Source organism: Papaver somniferum, chromosome 2 (genome assembly GCF_003573695.1).
Source record: "Papaver somniferum cultivar HN1 chromosome 2, ASM357369v1, whole genome shotgun sequence".
Lineage (NCBI taxonomy): Eukaryota > Viridiplantae > Streptophyta > Magnoliopsida > Ranunculales > Papaveraceae > Papaver > Papaver somniferum.
Genome location: NC_039359.1, coordinates 142,211,287 through 142,238,736, shown reverse-complemented (window position 1 = coordinate 142,238,736; position 27,450 = coordinate 142,211,287). Strand labels below are relative to the sequence as shown.

Below are 27,450 nucleotides of genomic sequence, written 5' to 3'. Positions count from 1 at the left end.
AAACACACACAAGTACCTCCATGAATTCAAACTACTGCATATTTTGGAACTATTTCAAACACACACAAAAACTATGCACCAAAACTATGTACACTTACAAATGGGATTAATCAAGTCAATAAAACCTTCATAAAACCCTAAATAACAAGCACAAATACAAGGAAAGAGGGAGAGATGAATGCCTGGTTGTTGTTTTTTCGCTTCCAAAAATGTTTGTATTTCAAAATTCTTCTTCCAATGATTTACTTGCATTGTCAAGCTTCATCAGTAAAACCTTGTTCAATCAAACAATTCTATTGCCTCCTCCATTTTTCCATTCTTGCAGAGACCATCCAACATGGTAGTGCATATCAGTTCATCTGGAGATGGACCAAAAGTTTGCATCTCATTAAGAAACCTCTGTGCAGTCATCATTCTTCCGTTCCGGTACAGTCCCCTTAATTGAATAGTGTAAGTAACTGTTGGTGGTTTCAACGTATTTCGTTTCATTTTCTTGAATAGCTGCATAGCTTCTTCCAACTTGCTATTCCTGCAATACCCATTGGTTAGTATACTGCAAGTAATAACATTCGGTTTTAAGCCCTTATCCATCGCTGAGTCGAATAGATCTACATCATCTTTCAAGCGACCAGTCAAACACAAACCGCCGATCATTGAGCTACAAGTAATCTCATCAGGTTTTATGTTTATTCTTTCCATGAGTTCAAATAACCCCCAAGCAAATAAAACCCATGATCAACTTTTCCTAATTGACAGAACCGATTAATCAAAATGCCGAGTGTATAAAAATACTGGGGTTTACTACCATTAAGCTCATCTTCTTAGACAACATAATGACATCTGAATAACATCCAATCAACAGAATGTACCATTAGACGGTAATGACCGTTCCAAAATTCTTCCAGATTTAATGTATCATCAAGCTTTTTAAACTCTTCAGTTGTGCTACTACTCTATTAAAACTTCTCACAATTATATAATGATGATGCAGAACTGAAGGCATGGTTTTCTCCATTTAAGATCAAGTAATAGCAAACTGCACCGTCGTAAGAGTAAATCAAAATTTTGGGTTTACAAAATTGGCAGGGGCAGCGCGGACGCACACCCCCTTAGTAACAAATTATGACGTAGACTCTCCCTCGGTGGGGAGATCTTAGGCGAGCGCCCTTCCAAAGTGCAATGGAAGTCACTAACCTAGGCCATGATCCTTCATGATCAACCATAGACCCCGTCCAGGTAAGTATGATTTCTGGTTGCATTTCAAGTTTCTCTTATACGCTTGTTTTCCCATCTTTTCTTATGTTCTAAACGATGTGGGATTATTATTACCTTCATTTTGCAATAACTAAGCATTAATGGGAGAGGTTGGGCTATATAGATTGTAGTGAACCTATAATCTTTTTGGAGACACTGCGCCCAAAAGCGATATGTTTTTTTTGCCATATCTGTGGGGAAAAAAAATCAAAATCTGTGTTTGAGATGATTGCTTTTGGCGACTTCTGTAAACTGGTGGTCAATTGAGTAAGTTATTGTATGAATGGTGGTGCAAGTTTACAGTCGCACAACATTTTGGGGCTTGATACTGAGCCTGGAGCTGGAGTGACATTGTTTGCTAATAAATTTGGAGCGGTGGTACAAGAAAAGTTAAACTTCAGAGATCATTTAGCGCAGGTAGACTCCTCCAACTGTCAGTCAATTGCAATCAAAATTACCCTCCATTTACACAAGTCTGCAACCATGTACTATGAATTCTCAATAAATTTCAGAGGCTTTTCATTTAGACTACAGCATTTATTCAACAAAGTGATTTACGAAAGCCTAATGAGTTCCAGTAGATTGGGCTTCATGAAGGTTAAATCCATCTCTGGGAATATTCTTTGATTCACATTTGAATTTGTAACCTATAAAGGTGTTTGCAGCAGCAGCAACAACATAGATAATTTTCTGTTCATAGCTAAACAGTCCAATGAAAAGGGCACCTATATAATCCGGTGCCCCTTGTATGGAGTTGTGATTTATTTCAGGTCGTAGAAAAACTGATTGGATTATTACTGCTGCAACTCTGTAGTAATCTTCAGAAATACGAGACAACAAACTTCGATTAGTTCAATTATTTCTTGAAATCTGATATTTTCTACATAACTATGGAGTTGCAGGGTAATACCCAGTTTTTTGTCTCTTTGCAGTTAAGTCATTAGCTTGGTGTGCATTCCTCTTTGAATGTCATGAATTTCTTATTTAAACAAATATAAACGGTCCTCTACTACCTCCGGGGAGCCAGACACACTATCTAACATTGTCATTTGTATCCTCCTTTAGCCATTTCTGCGTCTACAAAATAAAATGACGTTTCAATAGAATGTTCCAGAAAATATTCCAAGCAAAAAACATTGAGACAGCAAATCTAATTCATGCCTTGGTATGAATTGTTGTGCCCTTCTTGTATGATCACCCCGAATGAATCGTTATCTTGACATTGAGAGAAGCTTCGAAGAAAACGTACCATATCAGTCCCCAATTCCTCAAGTAGAGCTTCAAGTAAGGCCTTTCTGTGCACTCCTAATTCCAGCTGCCATCCACTCCTAGTATCAGTTGAACATAATATGAGCATCTGTTGTTGCTTCCTCCTGATTGCGATGCTGCAGGTTGTTCTATCTTTTTGGCAGTTTAGGTGCAGAGGAAGAACCATACAATATGCTGCCTGAACTAGCAGAAGTTAGCCAAGTCTGGAGAGGAACCATACACAGTGCTGACTGAACTAGCAGAGCTTACCAAGCCTGGAGACTACAAAGTTTGGTTTTGAATATTGTTGGGTTCCTCTTAGAAAAGAGAAAACCCTCCAAAAATAGGCGTATGCCTCTTATAAACGGCAAGCACACGGTATTCTTTAGTAAAAGGCGAAAGAATAGATCGCTTTGTGCTTACCGCACGGCTGCGTGATTCTTTTCGCCGAGGGGAGTGCTAGTTATATATACGGCATTTTGAGTAGAGTTGTGCTTCCCAGTCTGTGTGGGGCTAATACATTTCCAAAGACCAAGGAATCACTCTTAATCTTTTTGTTATCGGTCCTTGTTGTTCCACTTTGACTAGTATGACTCCGTCCGTGCAACAAGCTATCAAAGATAGTCAGGTAACTCAACATTAGCAGCTTCAATCTCGATGATATGAACCGAAACTTGATAAAGTTCAGTAACTTTATATTGGTTGTACTTTGAACTTGTTAATCCATCATCTTCTTTTACTTGTGAAAATATTACCAGTCATGACTCATGTTTCACATAATTTGTTTTGTTCACGGCTCCATGTTGTTGCTGCATATGACGGGTTGTAGTCGCTTTTAACAGTGCCAATTTTGTGGACCTAAACCCACAAGATCCACCCAGAAGGTGTTGCCCCCTCATGTAGATGCAACACTTCATTGATGGACTGCTTCTAAATTGGGACTGGAAAACAAATATGTTCAAGTGAACCTGCAATTGCTAGTCGGCAATAATCCATCTGACATGTTCTCTTCGTATGTATTATGGCACTATGAACTGCCCAAGTCCGTGTCAAGCCAGCGAATTTTTATAGGCGTGTGTTTTCAACAGACGGATTGTGAGCATAACTGGTTTGGGTTGAATTCTTTGTGTAAACTTGGAAACTCGCAACATCAAAACCTTACATATTATGAGAACTAAAATAACAGATGGAAACTATCACTTTGTAGTCAAATAGCAGGCTAATTGGACAGGATGTAGGCCAAAGTCTGCTGCTGGAAAGCCTCCAGGATATGTTAAAAGTTGTGAGGAGTGGACACTGCAGGACTCTTAACAGTCGTATCAGATGGAGATTTAGAGTGTATGCGTTTACAATGTAGGTTTTCATTCCCGTTAACAAGATTGGCCCAAGATTTTTATTAACAAGATTTCTACTAACACATGATGTTTATCTTTGGTCTTTGGTGGGGGTGCGCCAGGCCTTTGCAGTAGTGCAACGCAAGGGCGACGCTTGAGAACCCCAGCAGCAAGCTGCTGTGGTGGGAACTCCCCCATGAAAAAAATTAATTTAATATCGTGTGAGCCAATGGCTCACATATCAGATATTAAACTAATAAGAACAGATACTACACTTGATCTTAGCCAAAAGGCCGAGAAAGGTATGCTTGTTTTCTGTATAAGCTTCTGCTTTTATATTGTCTTGTTTCGATCCCTCTGCTCTAGATTAGTCTATGTGGGACTAAATCTTTAGTTTGCAGCTGCTAGGTGCCAATGTTTTAGTATCTAACTGGCTTGATGGTATGAACCTTTATAATTTTCTATCCTCTCACAGCTTCACTTGAACATAGTAAAATAAGAGTTCCCAACGAATATGTGCTTAGCGGTAAGCACAAAGCTTGAGACAGCTTGAGTCTTCCTTGATGCTCATTTATTGTGAGTAGTTGGCAAACTAATACAGGTACTGCTACATTTTGATTTTGTTTTCCTTTACAGTTAGCATTCCATTGAGGTTAACCGTCCCAAAATTTGAATGGTTTTTCATGACATTTTGAATGGGTTTAGATGTAATGGTTCTCATGAATGAAGCTTTCATGAAACTTTGGCTGTATAACGTCAATTGTGTAAACTACAACATCTGTTACATGAACTGCAACTGTTTGACAAAATATCCCAATGAAAAAATTGATTTGGGCATCTCAATTGGTACCTTGATTTGTGTAGTGTGAAATAGAAGAAAATCGCAGTTGAATATCTTAATGGAGAGATGACAAAGACTAGTTCTCAAACTCATTGATTCTTAGCAAACAGTTCAAGAAAGTATGCATTTGTGGTGTTTCTTTTAGTTATTGGTTGATGTGTGTTCTCCTAATTTTACAAGCACTACTCTTAATTGTGTACATTTCCTGGATGGGGTGTTCTTATGTCTGATATTTCAACCCTAACATTTGCTAGAGTGAGGGATCCACCAACTACTAGTTATCCCCATGACAGTTCGTTTATGTGCTGCAAAATGTTTCTTAATTTCTTACTTAATATAATGGTCACCACAGTAAGAGAATTTGACTGAAAGAGAAAGAAGAGAAAATTCTTAAACCAACCGTTTGTGTAAATGGGAATTTATGATTGAAGAAATATTAAATGAAAAGTTCAATTTTAGTTGGAAAAGAATGGCTGTAATATGAGCTTTTTTTTGTTCTTAAATTTTCTTCAAGTGAAGTGAAATTCTGGTTCTTCTTCTTCTCTCATCAGTAGAAAGATAGACAGAGACTGAAGGGAGGATCTTGAAGGTATCTTTTGTGGTGTTGGTGGATCTCTATTGATAGGTACACCATTCATTTTCTAATCCTCGTAGTTTTTTTGAGATGATGATTGGTGATACGGCCTGTTTTGAGTAGTAACGCAGAACTAGAAATCAGAACACTAAACTAGGGCAAACAGAACAAAGATCATTGAATAGAACATAAGATTGATAACAATAAGAACGTAGATAATTGAGTTTTAGGGTAAACCTAACTCTTTAGCATAATCAACAGATTATAGTCATATGAAAATATAATAAAAGTCTGTCTTCTAAAGAAAACCTAGCAACCTATTTATACTAGAAAGATAAAACAAAATACAGAAACCCTAAACTAAGTATGGAAACAACTAAAAATGTCCTTATTCTGTAGGACATCCCTAGATTAAAACATTCCTCAAGAAGCATAAAATGCTCCTGCATCAAGTAGTGTCTTTTTATTGTTTGTTTTTGAGCAGTTTGGGGATTTCTAAGAAAATGGGTCTCATTGAACTCTTCATGTCTTTCAAAATACTGCCATCATTGGAATTATACACACTTCCTTATATGCTTGCAATTGATGAATGAGATCTATCAAAACAAGAAATTACTTTATGCAAATTTTGAAAAGTTTATGTAATTGAAACAAATTTTTCATGAGGGTAAATGCAGTTTTAGGTTGCTGACCTTCATCATGTGCTAGTTGAGTGTGAGTTGCTTGAGTGAATCTCTGTACCTTGTTAGTCGACAACTTAACTGTTTGCCTTTGCCATGTTTTATTTGCTTGCTTGTCTTTGACAATGACACATCGGTTGTCAAGGCCTTAGTCAGGGCTGTAGTTGTGTTTCTCTATGCTCTCCTTTTGGATCTAGATTTCTCTTTTATTTCTAATTCGCGGGCAAGATATGGAAGAACATCGATCTGCATCTTACTTAATTAGTAGTGAATAAACCGATGCAGAATTATTCAACTTAATAAGCTTACTTCGTTTGCATTTAATTCTGTTATATATGATCATTTTTATTTCCTTGGAGCTTTTGATGTGTCAGCTTTAGAATCCAACTGTAGGTTACACCAAACTCTGGAAATATGTGAACTTTAGACATAAATTAAACATCTGATGCAGGCTGACAAGTGTTTGATTTGCGTGCAGGGGTGGAAGACATCAAACAACTTGATTTACAAAGAGAAGACAACTATTTTATTGTTGCTAGGGAGTATGGCTAAGGGTATGATATGGGCAACAGCCGAGGACTTGGCAAGGAATGGAGGACGAGTCCTTTCTCTATACCGTCAGATACTAAGAAGCCCAAATTCCCCAAAACTTCCCATGAACTTAGCAGCAAGACTTGGCCAAGAAAACAGAGGCTCGTGCTATCTTCATGCTAGGGGCAGAAGAGGAATCCCTTCACAACATTGAGGACCTCATTGATACTGGAGAGTACGCTCTTTCCCTATTAAGAAAAGGGGAAATCCCTAAATGAGTGCACCACTGGTTACTGAGCCTCTCTCGTATTATGCTAGTTCTTGATAGATTTTACATTGTCCTTCAAATTTAGTTTGTCATAATAGGAAATGTAGCTTTTAGCTATAAAATATATTTTCAGATGTTCATATTTTCTAGCAACTGTGATATTATAAGAAGTAGAACTAACAAAAAAAAAACAAAGTTTTGGAACTAATTTGTTTCTGATTCATATTGAAGGAAGATTTGACTGAGAAACAACCACAACTAGGACTAGTAGTGAAGGAAGATAAAATTTAGTTTAAAGTTTTGCAGGGCTTTACCCTTGATTAGAGGGAGCCCTTCCAGAAATTCTCGACGGCCCTAGGAAACCCAAGGCCGAGGAGGGGGTTTGGAAATAGTGGTCAACCAGCAATTGACGCGCCTCGGTTATTACCTCATTAGCTGCGTCATTAGCTGCGTCATTCATATCCCTAACTCGGATTTGAAAAATATGGACTACATTTTTAATTTTTCAAAAATGAAGAAAATGTGGGTTGTCCTTAACCTGTAAAAGGATTCAATTTGAAACATGCGCCAGTAGTTAGTCACAAATAGTTCCTAGGGAAATCAGAAAAATCCCCATTTTATGCATATTAAGTTCCTCATGGATGGAGTTACTAGAAACGAGTGGTTTATGAGGCAGTTCGGTGATTTACTTGAACTATATGAATTTCAGTGTTTGAATATGTGGGGATGGTTTTTCAATAGAATTATCTCAGCTGAAATGGGTGGGTTCTAAGTATACTTACTGTACCTAAGTTGCCATTGGCGTCAGATTTTGTGTACATTGAACCACTCCATAAACATTTTTATCTTACGTAATTGGTTACCGATAGCGAATAGAGGACTATATGGAATATTGGTAACAACTTTAATCACTAAATCATCTGGAATTCCAGTTACTATCCACAGATGGAGCTGGGTTTGTGATACATCACTAATAAGATCAACATATTGTTGCCATGGATGGGGTCTGGAGATAGTTTTCAACCGGCAATTGAGGCACCTCAGTTACAGTTAGTACATTGATGCCATGGCGAAAAGTAAAAGTTATGTTTTGAAGATTGTTAGGGACCCTTATAGAAGGCAGAAGATTAGTTTGCTTTCAGCTGCATAACTTATTTGCTAGGTTGAAATGCTAATCATAAATAAACCAATTGGAGTGGAGCTGTACTTCATACTCTATGCAAGACTAATCCTTCACCTCAACTGAGATTTAAATATGCCAGTCCAAGTTTCTTTCTGGACTTGCTAACCTAAGGAAGAATAATGCGCTGCAAAGCTTCTAAAATGTACCCATTTTGCTTCTAATGTAAGAGGAATAATGCTCTGCAAAGCTTCTAAAATGTAACAATTCTGCTTCTAATGTAAGTCCGTAAATGGAACTGCAATTGTAGAGTAATATACCAGCCATAATAGGAGCTTAGGTTGAAGCAATTGTCAGCTCAGTAGGAGCACCTTCAGATGCATTTTCAATAGATACGGCAGCAAAGTTTAGTTATAAGATTTCGCAAGGGCCGCTCGGACGCGTCCCCCGTCAGGACCAAATTATGACGTAGACTCTCCCTCTTGGGGAGATCTTAGAGCGTCCACAGTGGGAGAATAAACCCAAATATTTGGTCTTTTGAACAGACCATACTAAACCCAAAATTTGATCATACTAAACCCAAAATTTAATTTTTTTTTTCCCTCTTTGGTCTTTTGTTATACTCGCACCACTGCGGTTGCTCTTAGGCGAGCATCTTTCCTTGGGTTTAAGATTCTCCATTTTACTTCTCTTCTCTTTATAGTGAATCGTTCCGCGTCTCTCTTATCGACACAAGCAATGTGGGACTAACAGCTTTTTCAAAGTGAAACATTATGTAGTTTTTTGCGCCCTGCGCACCAATCAAAATGAGAATATTGGGAATTTGCAACATTCAGTGGTCTAATTCCTGTGTGCATTCTTATATTCTTGTTATCATTACGATGATTTAATTGCAATGCGGTCACCAGCTCTTGGTGTGTGAAATGGTACTCAATTAAGCATATGAGGTGCAAATTCTGTTCCTTACCTTAACGGATGGGCTTTTTAAAGCTCATTCAGTTCTGAATTCTCCAGTTTCAGCTTGAGTGTAAAGATTTGTTGGGTCATTCTAATTCACTCTCCTTTGGTTGTGACATCGATCCAGAGCTTCATACGAACTAAATTTATCTTCTTTGTTGCCATGTCTCCCAAAGCTCACTAAATTTTGCACCAAGTGAATTTTCAGAGCAAGTCTTATGGTGGAAGAGTTGCATCTTCCACGCCACCTCAGCATTTGGAACCGTGGATGAAAGTGCAAGTGTAGTGGTGGAATAGTGAAAACGCTATTCTTAATAGCGCTAAAAAAACGCTATTAAGAATAGCGTTTTTTTCTCAGCCGTTAGATTTCAACAACTCATCCTAAATTTACGGACAAAAAAAAAACGCTATTCTTATTGGCGTTCAGATGGATTCCACGAACCTTTCCACGAAACAGTGGAACCTTGCTTGGATTTTCTGTGAAAAATCCCAACTTGGAAGCCATTAGACTTGACATTCCATAGTTTTTCCACACTTGGAATAGGTTGGATTCCACCATAAGACTTGCTCTCAGTGCAAGGTGTAAATTTGCAGTACAAAATTTGTGAGATTCCTGAAAATGTTGTCCATCAAAAATAAATTGTACTGTAAATTTTCTAATCATGTTTTGCACCGCAAAACATGATTAGAAAATTTTATCCATCAAAACATGATTACAAATTTACAATTTGTGACAAAATTTCCCCCCGAACATGAAAATTTTGCATTATAAAATTTTGTTCATTTCCACCCCCATATAGGCAACAACTGAATTTCTAGTTCCGGCGTTTTCCAGATTGTACTCGTTTTGAATGCAAACAGACAAGCTTAATTTCTAAATTCTTTTGAATGCAAACAGCCTTCACGAATTAAATGACAACCAAGGAAGCGGAGAGGTTAATAAGTTCCGTTCTTTATGGGGGTGTAAAAATATGACAACCAAGGAAGTGGAGAGGTTCATAGCAAATCTGTCTGGTTCAAAACGAGGGTCCTAACATTGTCGAATTCGCGGCATTCAAAATAGCATGCTTCTGCTAGAGAGACTGTCACTTTTTTCACTTATAATTTTTCCAGAGGAAACTACAACAGATTTCCTAAGGAAGAATCGCATCAACAAACTAAAAAATTGCATTCTTTACACTCGTATCAGCTAAGTATAAGTTACAGGTACCGGTTCACTCATGGCCCTCCACTTCTTATCCAAGCAAGTCATTATAGGTTACATGTACCAAAATCCTATTCATAACAGATGCACTTTCACTCACTCACTTTCTATCTCATTCTGGCTCTCTTTCTCGCCCTCTTTCTCTCTCTCGGTTTCTCTCTCTAACAATTTACTCATTTCATCCAGCATTTTAAACTTTGGAAATATGAACTAAATAATGGAAGTTAATAGCAATTTTAGTCAAGAACAATTTATTACTCACAAATTATTTTTGTCTAAAAGTGACCTTTGGAAATTGCCTAAACAAAGTAACACATAAAATATTTTTAACAATACACGAATTGTTAAGGGGTATACATGTATGATAGGATTCTGGAGAACCCTATATGAAATAACCGCAATCGCACGGTGTCTAACTAGTAGACAAAGGCAAGTACGGGTCAAACCCACAGGGAGAGGTGGAAATACCAATAATCAGTTTTCTCAATCAACTAACCAAGAACAATATTTTTGTGTTTTAGAATTAAATTCAAAAAGAATTAACTAAATGCAACGGAGCGAGTCAATAACCAGGGTTTACGGATTCCACTACTATTTATTATTGGTATGTTTTCCGATCATAAACTCGCATCTCTTAAGTATAGCACGTCAAATTTCTAAGCATGACCTATCAGATTATAATGACGAGAGAATTATCGAAAACATAATTTATAGATTCACAATTAATATTTGCTTCGTCTAAGGATAAATCATCAAAAGTATTAACCTAAGCATGAATTATCAAATACTAACAAATAAAATTGCAAACTATATGAATTTATGAATTTAAACTTCCGAAATATGATCTAAATAATGGAATTTAATAGCAATTTTAGTCAAGAACAATTTATTACTCACAAATTATTTTTGTCTAAAAGTGACCTTTGGAAATTGCCTAAACAAAGTAACACATAAAATATTTTTAACAATACACGAATTGTTAAGGGGTATACATGTATGATAGGATTCTGGAGAACCCTATATGAAATAACCGCAATCGCACGGTGTCTAACTAGTAGACAAAGGCAAGTACGGGTCAAACCCACAGGGAGAGGTGGAAATACCAATAATCAGTTTTCTCAATCAACTAACCAAGAACAATATTTTTGTGTTTAGAATTAAATTCAAAAAGAATTAACTAAATGCAACGGAGCGAGTCAATAACCAGGGTTTACAGATTCCACTACTATTTATTATTGGTATGTTTTCCGATCATAAACTCGCATCTCTTAAGTATAGCACGTCAAATTTCTAAGCATGACCTATCAGATTATAATGACGAGAGAATTATCGAAAACATAATTTATAGATTCACAATTAATATTTGCTTCGTCTAAGGATAAATCATCAAAAGTATTAACCTAAGCATGAATTATCAAATACTAACAAATAAAATTGCAAACTATATGAATTTATGAATTTAAACTTTCGAAATATGATCTAAATAATGGAATTTAATAGCAATCTTAGTCAAGAACACATAAAATATTTTTAACAATATTTTTAACAATACATAAATTGCCTAAACAAAGTAACACATAAAATATTTTTAACAATACACGAATTGTTAAGGGGTATACATGTATGATAGGATTCTGGAGAACCATATATGAAATAACCGCAATCGCACGGTGTCTAACTAGTAGACAAAGGCAAGTACGGGTCAAACCCACAGGGAGAGGTGGAAATACCAATAATCAGTTTTCTCAATCAACTAACCAAGAACAATATTTTTGTGTTTTAGAATTAAATTCAAAAAGAATTAACTAAATGCAACGGAGCGAGTCAATAACCAGGGTTTACGGATTCCACTACTATTTATTATTGGTATGTTTTCCGATCATAAACTCGCATCTCTTAAGTATAGCACGTCAAATTTCTAAGCATGACCTATCAGATTATAATGACGAGAGAATTATCGAAAACATAATTTATAGATTCACAATTAATATTTGCTTCGTCTAAGGATAAATCATCAAAAGTATTAACCTAAGCATGAATTATCAAATACTAACAAATAAAATTGCAAACTATATGAATTTATGAATTTAAACTTTCGAAATATGATCTAAATAATGGAATTTAATAGCAATTTTAGTCAAGAACAATTTATTACTCACAAATTATTTTTGTCTAAAAGTGACCTTTGGAAATTGCCTAAACAAAGTAACACATAAAATATTTTTAACAATACACGAATTGTTAAGGGGTATACATGTATGATAGGATTCTGGAGAACCCTATATGAAATAACCGCAATTGCACGGTGTCTAACTAGTAGACAAAGGCAAGTACGGGTCAAACCCACAGGGAGAGGTGGAAATACCAATAATCAGTTTTCTCAATCAACTAACCAAGAACAATATTTTTGTGTTTTAGAATTAAATTCAAAAAGAATTAACTAAATGCAACGGAGCGAGTCAATAACCAGGGTTTACGGATTCCACTACTATTTATTATTGGTATGTTTTCCGATCATAAACTCGCATCTCTTAAGTATAGCACGTCAAATTTCTAAGCATGACCTATCAGATTATAATGACGAGAGAATTATCGAAAACATAATTTATAGATTCACAATTAATATTTGCTTCGTCTAAGGATAAATCATCAAAAGTATTAACCTAAGCATGAATTATCAAATACTAACAAATAAAATTGCAAACTATATGAATTTATGAATTTAAACTTTCGAAATATGATCTAAATAATGGAATTTAATAGCAATCTTAGTCAAGAACAATTTATTACTCACAAATTATTTTTGTCTAAAAGTGACCTTTGGAAATTGCCTAAACAAAGTAACACATAAAATATTTTTAACAATACACGAATTGTTAAGGGGTATACATGTATGATAGGATTCTGGAGAACCCTATATGAAATAACCGCAATCGCACGGTGTCTAACTAGTAGACAAAGGCAAGTACGGGTCAAACCCACAGGGAGAAGTGGAAATACCAATAATCAGTTTTCTCAATCAACTAACCAAGAACAATATTTTTGTGTTTTAGAATTAAATTCAAAAAGAATTAACTAAATGCAACGGAGCGAGTCAATAACCAGGGTTTACGGATTCCACTACTATTTATTATTGGTATGTTTCCGATCATAAACTCGCATCTCTTAAGTATAGCACGTCAAATTTCTAAGCATGACCTATCAGATTATAATGACGAGAGAATTATCGAAAACATAATTTATAGATTCACAATTAATATTTGCTTCGTCTAAGGATAAATCATCAAAAGTATTAACCTAAGCATGAATTATCAAATACTAACAAATAAAATTGCAAACTATATGAATTTATGAATTTAAACTTTCGAAATATGATCTAAATAATGGAATTTAATAGCAATTTTAGTCAAGAACAATTTATTACTCACAAATTATTTTTGTCTAAAAGTGACCTTTGGAAATTGCCTAAACAAAGTAACACATAAAATATTTTTAACAATACACGAATTGTTAAGGGGTATACATGTATGATAGGATTCTGGAGAACCCTATATGAAATAACCGCAATTGCACGGTGTCTAACTAGTAGACAAAGGCAAGTACGGGTCAAACCCACAGGGAGAGGTGGAAATACCAATAATCAGTTTTCTCAATCAACTAACCAAGAACAATATTTTTGTGTTTTAGAATTAAATTCAAAAAGAATTAACTAAATGCAACGGAGCGAGTCATAACCAGGTTTACGGATTCCACTACTATGATTATTGGTATGTTTTTCCGATCATAACTCGCATCTCTTAAGTATAGCACGTCAAATTCTAAGCATGACCTATCAGATTATAATGACGAAGAATTATCGAAAACATAATTTATAGATTCACAATTAATATTTGCTTCCGTCTAAGGATAAATCATCAAAGTATTAACCTAAGCATGAATTATCAAATACTAACAAATAAAATTGCAAACTATATGAATTTATGAATTTAAACTTTCGAAATATGATCTAAATAATGGAATTTAATAGCAATCTTAGTCAAGAACAATTTATTACTCACAAATTATTTTTGTCTAAAAGTGACCTTTGGAAATTGCCTAAACAAAGTAACACACATAAATATTTTAACAATACACGAATTGTTAAGGGGTATACATGTATGATAGGATTCTGGAGAACCCTATATGAAATAACCGCAATCGCACGGTGTCTAACTAGTAGACAAAGGCAAGTACGGGTCAAACCCACAGGGAGAAGTGGAAATACCAATAATCAGTTTTCTCAATCAACTAACCAAGAACAATATTTTTGTGTTTTAGAATTAAATTCAAAAAAAATTAACTAAATGCAACGGAGCGAGTCAATAACCAGGGTTTACGGATTCCACTACTATTTATTATTGGTATGTTTTCCGATCATAAACTCGCATCTCTTAAGTATAGCACGTCAAATTTCTAAGCATGACCTATCAGATTATAATGACGAGAGAATTATCGAAAACATAATTTATAGATTCACAATTAATATTTGCTTCGTCTAAGGATAAATCATCAAAAGTATCAACCTAAGCATGAATTATCAAATACTAACAAATAAAATTGCAAACTATATGAATTTATGAATTTAAACTTTCGAAATATGATCTAAATAATGGAATTTAATAGCAATTTTAGTCAAGAACAATTTATTACTCACAAATTATTTTTGTCTAAAAGTGACCTTTGGAAATTGCCTAAACAAAGTAACACATAAAATATTTTTAACAATACACGAATTGTTAAGGGGTATACATGTATGATAGGATTCTGGAGAACCCTATATGAAATAACCGCAATCGCACGGTGTCTAACTAGTAGACAAAGGCAAGTACGGGTCAAACCCACAGGGAGAGGTGGAAATACCAATAATCAGTTTTCTCAATCAACTAACCAAGAACAATATTTTTGTTTTAGAATTAAATTCAAAAAGAATTAACTAAATGCAACGGAGCGAGTCAATAACCAGGGTTTACGGATTCCACTACTATTTATTATTGGTATGTTTTCCGATCATAAACTCGCATCTCTTAAGTATAGCACGTCAAATTTCTAAGCATGACCTATCAGATTATAATGACGAGAGAATTATCGAAAACATAATTTATAGATTCACAATTAATATTTGCTTCGTCTAAGGATAAATCATCAAAAGTATTAACCTAAGCATGAATTATCAAATACTAACAAATAAAATTGCAAACTATATGAATTTATGAATTTAAACTTTCGAAATATGATCTAAATAATGGAATTTAATAGCAATCTTAGTCAAGAACAATTTATTACTCACAAATTATTTTGTCTAAAAGTGACCTTTGGAAATTGCCTAAACAAAGTAACACATAAAATATTTTTAACAATACACGAATTGTTAAGGGGTATACATGTATGATAGGATTCTGGAGAACCCTATATGAAATAACCGCAATCGCACGGTGTCTAACTAGTAGACAAAGGCAAGTACGGGTCAAACCCACAGGGAGAGGTGGAAATACCAATAATCAGTTTTCTCAATCAACTAACCAAGAACAATATTTTTGTGTTTTAGAATTAAATTCAAAAAGAATTAACAAAAAACAAAAAGCGAAATAACCAGGGTTTTACGGATTCCACTACTATTATTATTGGTATGTTTTCCGATCATAAACTCGCATCTCTTAAGTATAGCATGTCAAATTTCTAAGCATGACCTATCAGATTATAATGACGGGAGAATTATCGAAAACATAATTTATAGATTCACAATTAATATTTCTTCGTCTAAGGATAAATCATCAAAAGTATCAACCTAAGCATGAATTATCAAATACTAACAAATAAAATTGCAAACTATATGAATTTATGAATTTAAACTTTCGAAATATGATCTAAATAATGGAATTTAATAGCAATTTTAGTCAAGAACAATTTATTACTCACAAATTATTTTTGTCTAAAAGTGACCTTTGGAAATTGCCTAAACAAAGTAACACATAAAATATTTTTAACAATACACGAATTGTTAAGGGGTATACATGTATGATAGGATTCTGGAGAACCCTATATGAAATAACCGCAATCGCACGGTGTCTAACTAGTAGACAAAGGCAAGTACGGGTCAAACCCACAGGGAGAGGTGGAAATACCAATAATCAGTTTTCTCAATCAACTAACCAAGAACAATATTTTTGTGTTTTAGAATTAAATTCAAAAAGAATTAACTAAATGCAACGGAGCGAGTCAATAACCAGGGTTTACGGATTCCACTACTATTTATTATTGGTATGTTTTCCGATCATAAACTCGCATCTCTTAAGTATAGCACGTCAAATTTCTAAGCATGACCTATCAGATTATAATGACGAGAGAATTATCGAAAACATAATTTATAGATTCACAATTAATATTTGCTTCGTCTAAGGATAAATCATCAAAAGTATTAACCTAAGCATGAATTATCAAATACTAACAAATAAAATTGCAAACTATATGAATTTATGAATTTAAACTTCCGAAATATGATCTAAATAATGGAATTTAATAGCAATTTTAGTCAAGAACAATTTATTACTCACAAATTATTTTTGTCTAAAAGTGACCTTTGGAAATTGCCTAAACAAAGTAACACATAAAATATTTTTAACAATACACGAATTGTTAAGGGGTATACATGTATGATAGGATTCTGGAGAACCCTATATGAAATAACCGCAATCGCACGGTGTCTAACTAGTAGACAAAGGCAAGTACGGGTCAAACCCACAGGGAGGGTGGAAATACCAATAATCAGTTTTCTCAATCAACTAACCAAGAACAATATTTTTGTGTTTAGAATTAAATTCAAAAAGAATTAACTAAATGCAACGGAGCGAGTCAATAACCAGGGTTTACAGATTCCACTACTATTATTATTGGTATGTTTTCCGATCATAAACTCGCATCTCTTAAGTATAGCACGTCAAATTTCTAAGCATGACCTATCAGATTATAATGACGAGAGAATTATCGAAAACATAATTTATAGATTCACAATTAATATTTGCTTCGTCTAAGGATAAATCATCAAAAGTATTAACCTAAGCATGAATTATCAAATACTAACAAATAAAATTGCAAACTATATGAATTTATGAATTTAAACTTTCGAAATATGATCTAAATAATGGAATTTAATAGCAATCTTAGTCAAGAACAATAAATATTTTTAACAATTTTTTAAAATACATAAATTGCCTAAACAAAGTAACACATAAAATATTTTTAACAATACACGAATTGTTAAGGGGTATACATGTATGATAGGATTCTGGAGAACCATATATGAAATAACCGCAATCGCACGGTGTCTAACTAGTAGACAAAGGCAAGTACGGGTCAAACCCACAGGGAGAGGTGGAAATACCAATAATCAGTTTTCTCAATCAACTAACCAAGAACAATATTTTTGTGTTTTAGAATTAAATTCAAAAAGAATTAACTAAATGCAACGGAGCGAGTCAATAACCAGGGTTTACGGATTCCACTACTATTTATTATTGGTATGTTTTCCGATCATAAACTCGCATCTCTTAAGTATAGCACGTCAAATTTCTAAGCATGACCTATCAGATTATAATGACGAGAGAATTATCGAAAACATAATTTATAGATTCACAATTAATATTTGCTTCGTCTAAGGATAAATCATCAAAAGTATTAACCTAAGCATGAATTATCAAATACTAAAACAAATAAAATTGCAAACTATATGAATTATGAATTTAAACTTTCGAAATATGATCTAATAATGGAATTTATAGGCAATCTTAGTCAAGAACAATTTATTACTCAAAATTATTTTTGTCTAAAAGTGACCTTTGGAAATTGCCTAAACAAAGTAACACATAAAATATTTTTAACAATACACGAATTGTTAAGGGGTATACATGTATGATAGGATTCTGGAGAACCCTATATGAAATAACCGCAATCGCACGGTGTCTAACTAGTAGACAAAGGCAAGTACGGGTCAAACCCACAGGGAGAGGTGGAAATACCAATAATCAGTTTTCTCAATCAACTAACCAAGAACAATATTTTTGTGTTTTAGAATTAAATTCAAAAAGAATTAACTAAATGCAACGGAGCGAGTCAATAACCAGGGTTTACGGATTCCACTACTATTTATTATTGGTATGTTTTCCGATCATAAACTCGCATCTCTTAAGTATAGCACGTCAAATTTCTAAGCATGACCTATCAAATTATAATGACGAGAGAATTATCGAAAACATAATTTATAGATTCACAATTAATATTTGCTTCGTCTAAGAATAAATCATCAAAAGTATTAACCTAAGCATGAATTATCAAATACTAATAAATACAATTGCAAACTATATGAATTTATGAATTTAAACTTTCGAAATATGATCTAAATAATGGAAGTTAATAGCAATCTTAGTCAAGAACAATTTATTACTCACAAATTATTTTTGTCTAAAAGTGACCTTTGGAAATTGCCTAAACAAAGTAACACATAAAATATTTTTAACAATACACGAATTGTTAAGGGGTATACATGTATGATAGGATTCTGGAGAACCCTATATGAAATAACCGCAATCGCACGGTGTCTAACTAGTAGACAAAGGCAAGTACGGTTCGAACCCACAGGGAGAGGTGGAAATACCAATAATCAGTTTTCTCAATCAACTAACCAAGAAAAATATTTTTGTGTTTTAGAATTAAATTCAAAAAGAATTAACTAAATGCAACGGAGCGAGTCAATAACCAGGATTTACGGATTCCACTACTATTTATTATTGGTATGTTTTTCGATCATAAACTCGCATCTCTTAAGTATAGCCCATCAAAATTCTAAGCATGACCTATCAAATTATAATGACGAGAGAATTATCGAAAACATAATTTATAGATTCACAATTAATATTTGCTTCGTCTAAGGATAAATCATCAAAAGTATTAACCTAAGCATGAATTATCAAATACTAACAAATACAGTTGCAAACTATATGAATTTATGAATTTCGGCTAATGTATCTTACAAAGTCGGTGTGCAACAACTCATATTCTAATAAAATCAATAAACATAATTATAGACTTCAAGATTCATTTTTATAGCCTAATACGAAAATAATTCCAATTTATTTCATAATGGTCTATGTTCAAAGTAGCTTTCTCTATGAACCCTAGTTACAAAATCTAGCTAGACATGGCTTTCTCAAAAGCCACAAACATATTAAAGAGATTAAAATTTGAAACGGGAGAAACAAAACTGCAAACCCAATTCCTTTCGGCGGCGTCCTCTCTTCTTCTCCGGCTGTCGGTTCTGTAACTGCTGCTTCACGTTGTCCCTGGCCGCGAATGCTGCTGATATATAACAATACCAGGCCAACTACGATTTGTCATTTTTGTCGCAAACGCCAATGCTTTAGCTGTTTATGCTCCCGATAATCAGAATTGCTTGTATTTTCTGTAAAAGTATTAAAATGGTGTTGTTAGACGAAATAGCGAGTCCTAACTAATATAAATATGGGTATAAAATGTAGTACTAACGTGCTTATCAAACACCCCCACACTTATATTTTGCTAGTCCTCAAGCAAAACAGAAAAAGACCCGCTACACAACTGGTCATATTATGAGAAAAAAAGAGAGAGACCCGCTTCACAGCTGATCATATTATTATTTTTCTTAATTTTTTTTTAAACTTTATTTTAGACCCGCTAAACAGCTGGTCATATCATGCAAGAAAAAAGAAAAAGACCCGCTACACGGCTGGTTATAACCCTAACAATCATAATAATTTTTTTTAGACCCGTTAAACAGCTGGTCATAATATACCTATGAATCCACAATAGACCCGCTCAACAGCTGATCATAAATTGCAAGAAAATTCCTAAAAAAAAAGAGTAAAAAATTAACCACTCCCCCACACTTAAACATCACATTGTCCTCAATGTAATTGAGTCATCCAAAGTAAAAATTAAGATGGGAAATTTCTAAAATGATGTGCAAAAAGTAACCAAATAAAAATAAAACAAGAACATAGACTTACCTACTGGAATATACAAACAAAACTCTCCATAAATCAACAACCTAAATATCTGGGGATCAACCAATAACACAATATATACAATCAATGACAACCTCGCACTCTCGTTGTAGCAATGTGAAGTTACAGAGACTATCAAGAGGAAAGAGCCACCCTTAAACCTAGTTTTTGCAAAGGATATATCGTCAGTAATATGTACAGCTTCGCATGTTATGTTTTCAAGCACGACTTGAAAGATAAGTTAGGAATTGAAACAAGTTCAAGTCAATATTACTAACCTTGAGCGGAAGGATGATATCGTCATTGTAGTCGTTACTTCTTCTCGTTATTCAGGTCTTCAGAGTAATATTTATATGTCTCAACATTCCCAGACTTTTTAGTCTAACCTAAACGAAGTTGACTCTAGTATTTAATCAAGCGACTCTAGGTGAGTTTTGATACTAAAATATGACAACCAAACTTGATATACCAACACTTGGTGGGTTCAACCGAGCTACGCTCTAACATATGGGATGTTATTCAAGATGATTCTTGTAGCCAATGTATTGATGCTATCGAGATTGACCAACTTTTTTATGATTTACCTTTCTTTGTTATGACTTGAGAGGCTTGTTGTTAAAAATGGGTTACGTCAAAAATGTTTCTCTTACCTGGGATGAGTAAATATATTAGTACGAAGATCAGTTCAAGTTGTATGACAACCATTAAGAAGTTGGTGCTCAATGGGTTTGTGTACCATATTTGGAGAGAAAAGAATAACAGAGTGTTCAGGTCTCAATCTAATCATATTAATCAGGTGAGCATGCTCTAGGATATTCGTTTTAATATGGCAGCTAAAATTCACAAGAAGACTGATAATCATAATGTTAAATGGTTGATGGGTATATGGAAGGCAGAGTTTCAGTTCCTTTATGCTGATATCATTTAAAGCACCTAGATGGCCCCTTAGGTGAGATTATATTGAATTCTGACGGGCATTTGAAAGAGGAAACGGGAGGGTGTGGATCCAATTTGAGAAATTCTAGTGGTGATGTCTTGGATGCTGCTTGTGCAAGGTTTTTTTTTCCTACTTTTGTGATGGCTCGTAAGTTGCAAGGTGTTGAATTGGAACTGGAGATGATTGTCCATATAGGAATTTTTTAACACTCATATTGATATAGGTTCCATGATATTTTTAAATTGCTCATTGATCCAAATGTTGATCCCTCCTGTATTATTATATAGTTGTAGAGAAGAGGTAAAAGAGTTAGGGAGAGATTCAAATCTTGGAAAGTTTGTCATTGTTTCAAAGAAATATCATGCCAGTTTGTGGGAGCAGATCAGAATTGCATATTTTTAGCCCGACTTTAAGGTTTTCATAAAAAAAAAATAACATTTGTAATAGTTAGTTTTGTGTTGTTCGTTTTGTTGTTTTCGTTTTGCTTGTTTTTGCCCTTAACCTAGCTGATCGTGTCAGGAAAAAAAATGAGATGAGGATATTCCCCATTGGAGGTAGTGGTCGATGAGCCGACAAGATGAAACGGGTTGATCAAAATAGCACCAAAATATCGGTCAAAAACCCAATGGCAAAAGGGTTCACATAGTGTATGGATGTCATTTATTGTATGTCTGTCCAAAATAGAAGCACGAAAATAACTTGTACTCCAATTGTATTCATGAATTTATTTGTCCCTTGAAAATTAATGAATTGACATCTTGAATGTCACACCGCATGCCTAAGTCAGCTTGTAAACATTTGAATTACTCGAGAAATAAAACACCGTCTTATATAAATAAATACACACACATTAATATTTGATAATTTTATACGAACATTTGTGGAAAAGAACCAAAACTCCGACAGTTGAGGCAGGTTGCGACCGAGCACTTAAAGGATGAACCGAATCTTAATTGTCGCAACTGAGCACTTAAAGGGGTAAACGGATTGAAATTTGGTAAGCTACCAACACGGATATAGTGATACAAATATGACGGTATGGGGATTCATCAATTTCCAAAGAGAAAATAAAAATACAGGGCTGGAAAGCTAATATTTTATAATTCTTTTTTTGATGCAATAATATTATATAATTCTATTGATCCAAATTATTTTAACTTAGTTAATGTGAACAAAATATAATCTGAAAAAATCACATTATATAAAAATTATTAAAGAAAAAATGAATCCAGAATTAGGTCCGAGTAAATAGGCCTAGCTTAATGTTCCATGTGCTCATTTATATACCCTTTCTTAGTTGGGAAAAGGAAATTGTCTGCGTCTTTCCTTTGCAAACATTTTCTCTCCGAGATTTCCCTCACAATCACCGAAAGTTTTCTCTCCCCAATTGCGATCTCCCAGATTTCCCTCACAATCACGGGAAATGGAAAACCAGGGAGCAGCAGCAGGTGAGTCAGTTTACTCGATTTCAATTGGTGTTTGTTTATTTAGATTATATGACAACAACGAATTATCTAATAAAATCTCTGTCCTCTCTCTTCAAATCGACGAATTAATTAGGGTTTTTTTTTTTTTTTTCCCTCTCAAGCGGATAACGGAGCTGGTCCCCATCTCCTAGAAAGCAAGTTTGAAATTTAGAATCTAGTAATCTCGTCTCTCCTCTATATCTATCTAATTTAACCTAAAATTTCACATAACTCCAAGACACTCATAAAAATTTACCGGAAAACACATACTGCACACAAATCCGCCTATCTTTTATAGACAGAGATAGTAATAAGAATTGCTGCTTTTGTCCATATAGAGAGACTAATTACGTGAGATTTGAAGATCATGTTGAAACAGCTCACCCGACTCGGGTATAAATCGGTAATTCAAGAGTCTATAACCATATACAAATCCATCATTAATTAGAAATTAATTTTATTCTTCAGCTGAACGTGCTTGTGGGACAGGAGGAGGTCAATGCCAACCATTAGTAAATATAAAAAGGTAAATCATCCAACTCAAACTAGAATACATTACGCCGAATGGATTAACAAGTGTCTCATGTGATTATGCCGTGTCCTATTGGTAGTTGTTAACAAGTATCTCATGGAAGAATACCTTTTATGCCTAGTCCATCAATCACTGACCGACTTAAGAGTATGAAACAGATGCACACTCTGAGGTCGTGTTTTCACCTTCCTCCTTCCGCACATTCCACTGGTTAAACTGTCGACCAGGGTGTTTCCAGCTGGGTATACATACTGGCGCTTAGGATTCTTCCCACTTACAAGACTCTGCGGCTTTATTGCATAAACTGTTCCAGGAGTTTGCATATCATCAGTTATCTTCAATGGGGTAGGATAATCTGACCACTTAGATTCGCCGTTACTGCCATTGGAATCATACTGGGACCTGAGTCAACAATAGACGACACTCCAATTTCCAGACCAATTGACTTGTTCTTGCACTGGCACCTGGGGATGATGCATTATCATCAATAAGTTGTCTAGATAGAAACAAACAAAAACGATATACTATCTACTTAAGAACGAGAGAGTATCATTCCTCACATTACGATTCTAACCCTCTCATCATTGCAGTACATATATATTTTGTGGCTACCCCTATACATATAGTACTAGTACTCTTCATTGGTAAAGGGAAAGAAGAAGTCAGATAAGGGACCTTATTCTTCTCTTTCTTATGTCAATGTGATCTCACTGCCTGAAATCATATGGCACTGACGTTCGTTTATTAGCATTACATGCTATCGTATGTCCTTCCCCTTTATTATATATATTTACTACACAACAAAGTAAAAAAGGTAAAATTAATAGCTGACTAACAGTTTTCTTTTTTGCATGTAGGTGCAGAAAAAATAAAGAAGATATGTCGATGGAAGTGAATTATGAATTAATACCTGAATGTCGTCCACCACGTCCACTTAGTCTTCTCGATTCTTGTTATTAAGACTTGTTTAATTTCTGGATAGTTGCAACAGTAAAAAAATACTTCAGCTTATGCCGACTGCAACTAGTTAGCTTATAAGCAAAACTTCTTTGTAAGCTTGTCTGTAAATCTTGCAGATATTTGATAATAACCCAAAAGCTTTATTACCCGTGAATCTGACTTTGAATAGCTATTCTTACAACAGTAATGTAATATCAATGTCGACATTCTTAAGAGCAGGATCGTCGTTAACTCCATGACCAGTGCTTTTTGACCTCGCAATGCAGATAAGGGGTACACATGTTGGTCCCATTTCAAGACGGCAGCCAGTTTCCTTCCCAATGGCCAGTTGATCACCTAATAATAAATGATCAACTAATAGTCTCAACACTGCCGTGCCTAAGTGGGTCAAAGAGAGGCAAGAGACCGATAAACTGCCATGTTGCTCTTTAGAAGTAAGGGGGAGGAAATATAGAGGAGTGGATTTGTAGTTTATTTTACCTGGTAAGCTAGTGACCTTAAGCCTCGTTCTGCAAATTTATCAATCACTGCATGGACTTTGGGCTTTACATCCGATTTATTGAACGCATTCTGATCATCAAAAACAGTGGCAGAATAACAATAAGTAGTCATTAAGAATGTGCAAACAATCAAAGCACAAAAAGTTCAAAGAGTAATACTCCCAGTAGTCACCTCTATGATCCAAAGCTGTGCTGGCACTAATGTCGCACGCCTCAGTAAACTGAGCACTGCTCTGAAAAATGTGTTGCATAAGCCAATGCGTTTCTGATTCGAGCAATCACACATATCTGGAGATGAACAAATCCACCAATATACACAAAATTTAAGTGATCCACTAGTAAGAAGAATAGAATTGATTTGCTTAAACATCAACACACATCAGTACTCCAACAGTCAGAGCCTAGTGCTGCCTGTTATGTGGTTTCCAACCACATAACCCTCAGACCACGATTACATACACATCACAAAACACAACTTTCCGATTCATAGAGTTACTAAACAGGTGGAACATTCATAGTACTGCCACCAAGGTTTCAAAAAGCGAAAGCATAAAGTGATAGGCTATCCTTGTAAAGCGTAAAGCGCAGCTTCAAAATGCTATCGAAACGTAGCTTCTCCAAATATATATAAATAAATACTTATAAATATCTATGTGAAACTTCCTAACACAAAACCAAACAATAAACTAACTAGCTAACTAAGCATATATATAGAGGTATCTAAAAACACTAGACAGGAATGTTTGAATCATCAAGGAAGAGGAAGGAGAAGTTGTTGAATAGAAGAAGAAACGTTTGGCTAGAAAGTTGGCTGTTAGTTAATTGTAGTTATAGGGTTTGTTTTTTTTTTTTTTTTTTTTTCAAAGTATATAATTAACAAGTTTTAAAACAAAACAAAAATAAGGAAACGTCAAGACTTATTTCTTGGCTTCAAGCCCATTTTTTTTCTGAGACTGGCGGTAGGCGTTATATTGAAGTGCATGTTTTGAAGCGTTTTTATGTTGAAGCGCCCAAATAAGGCTTCAATATGCGCTTCAAAACGTTTTTTGAAACCATGACTGCCAACCCTATACAAGTCTTGCACCCCAAATAGAAAAATAGTTGCACAGACACGTCTAACGACCTTAAGATCTTTCAAAGAACCCTCCTATAAGTGGAATTGTATAAATTCACCCAATCAAAAAATCATTGCCGGTGAGTCTTCAAAAAACTCTCCAGATGAAGCAATTCTAAGTAGCAACAACAAAAAGCAGCAGGTTTTAAAAGTTGCAGTCCTAACACCCGACATAAAACGGGAAAATAAAATTTAAGCAATTCAGACCTTCCTAATTGTCTCAGCATTTTTGTATCTCAATGGGTCAAAGAGTGGCGAGAGAACAATAACTTCCCTGGAGCCCGACACTCTCTCCTTCTTTCTGAGACTTCCTGAATGAATAAAATATTCAGCAATATATGTTAGAAATAAGTAAGGGGCAGGAGATCGAGGAGTAGGTTTGTAGTTTATGACATTATGTTACCTGGTATGCTACTCAGAGTAACCTTAAGCTTCGCTCCTCAAATTTATCAGTAACTGCATGGACTCTAGGCTCTATGCCCAATTTAGTGTGCGCAAGATTCAAAATCTGATCATTAAAGACATCACGCTGTGAGATGTTTGGTTAAGTCCTATAACGAGCGAAACCCTCGTTTTATGTTGCTGAGACATGCGCCTTTAACCATTATTAGGAATTCGCTATACTGACTTTACCTGGAAAACTCTGTAACAATAAGAAGCCATTAAGAATGTGCAAATAACCAAAGCACAAAATGTTCAGAGAGTGCACCTTTGCCGACGCATTTTACCTTCATTGTCAATACAAGTCAGTGATGTCCGCTTATCAGTCGGGTTAAATTGGAGAAAGTGAACCTCTTGAATGCCAGCCCACGCCTTTCTGTGAATTAGATCAAATTAGAATAATAACTAAATACTGAAAGATGTCTATTTGTCCAAAATTTAAGAAGAAATACTGCAGAGTCCAACATTGACAAACATACCTCCTTCAAATGCTACAGAAGGATATAAAAAACGGGTAACTGGTGTGAACAAATTAAAGCAGGAAATAGACATCTTCTTTCTCATTAAAAAATAGACATCTTCTTTCTCATTACAAATACTTCCCAAGTTTTCTTCCATATCCACTATTCGAGTAACATCCACCAAATTTTTTAATACACCATCTCGTATCAACCTCATATGTAGCCACTGCCACTGCAAGTCTAATTTAATTCCAACCCAACAGTGATTTTACCCATACTGTAACTATGCTTCATTTCCTCGTGACTTCAGCAGCGACCTTATTTCATTCAGAATTAACTTCACATATTAGGTTCACATAATATTCTGAATACGAAGTTCAAAGAAAACTTTCAGCCGTTCCATTAAACATTTTCCAGCACATTTTTAATGCAATGCATTAGGAACAAACCTACATAAAAACACAAGACTTGAAAGTTACTAAAGACTATTCGTTTTCATAAACTTCTGATTTCCTTCACCAACTTCTTTGATTTGATTCACCAACATTTCTAGAATAATGTAACCAGTCTTGACAATTGATTTCCAAGAGTTTGTTCCTCTTAATTCGCCATATGCCCACCATTTGCAGTTGGACTTCCTACTTGATCATCCTCAAGTACTTGAAGTAGCTGAAGTTGAGATTGACCCCTGCAATGAGAAATCCCATCAGAAATGGGATTACTCAGAAATCGAGCAGACGTAAACAGAACGTCCGGGGCATCAATTGCTATTAGTTTACCTTCCACGGTGGTTCGAACTCAAAAGCACATCCCAACCGTCCGTACATTTGCTATTAGTTTTCACGGGTCAGGCTTTAAAGTCTTTGACCTTATTTCCCAATTTAACTCTTAACACAGCCCTACGTGGGGCCCAGGACACAAGAAAAATAAAAAAGCTGCTCCTTCTTCTTCTATTATG

The 27,450-nt window shown here is 34.8% G+C and overlaps 1 long non-coding RNA gene and 4 other non-coding genes across 5 annotated transcripts; 1 reads left to right on the top strand and 4 right to left on the bottom strand.

Annotated features, from left to right (window-relative positions):
- Window positions 1–1,082: 1,082 nt before the first annotated feature.
- On the bottom strand, window positions 1,083–1,244 carry LOC113354657. The gene has a single exon (XR_003361977.1). It is a non-coding gene; the product is annotated as a U1 spliceosomal RNA (small nuclear RNA).
- Window positions 1,245–2,813: 1,569 nt separating this feature from the next.
- LOC113354883 lies at window positions 2,814–2,935 on the bottom strand. Its single transcript, XR_003362086.1, has one exon. It is a non-coding gene; the product is annotated as a U5 spliceosomal RNA (small nuclear RNA).
- Window positions 2,936–3,944: 1,009 nt separating this feature from the next.
- LOC113354679 lies at window positions 3,945–4,142 on the bottom strand. Its single transcript, XR_003361978.1, has one exon. It is a non-coding gene; the product is annotated as a U2 spliceosomal RNA (small nuclear RNA).
- A 2,894-nt stretch (window positions 4,143–7,036) lies between these two features.
- On the bottom strand, window positions 7,037–7,192 carry LOC113354827. Its single transcript, XR_003362038.1, has one exon. It is a non-coding gene; the product is annotated as a U4 spliceosomal RNA (small nuclear RNA).
- Window positions 7,193–22,311: 15,119 nt separating this feature from the next.
- On the top strand, window positions 22,312–24,157 carry LOC113354047. The gene is made up of 3 exons (XR_003361649.1): window positions 22,312–22,466; window positions 22,953–23,010; window positions 23,874–24,157. It is a non-coding gene; the product is annotated as an uncharacterized LOC113354047 (long non-coding RNA).
- The last annotated feature ends 3,293 nt before the right edge of the window (window positions 24,158–27,450 follow it).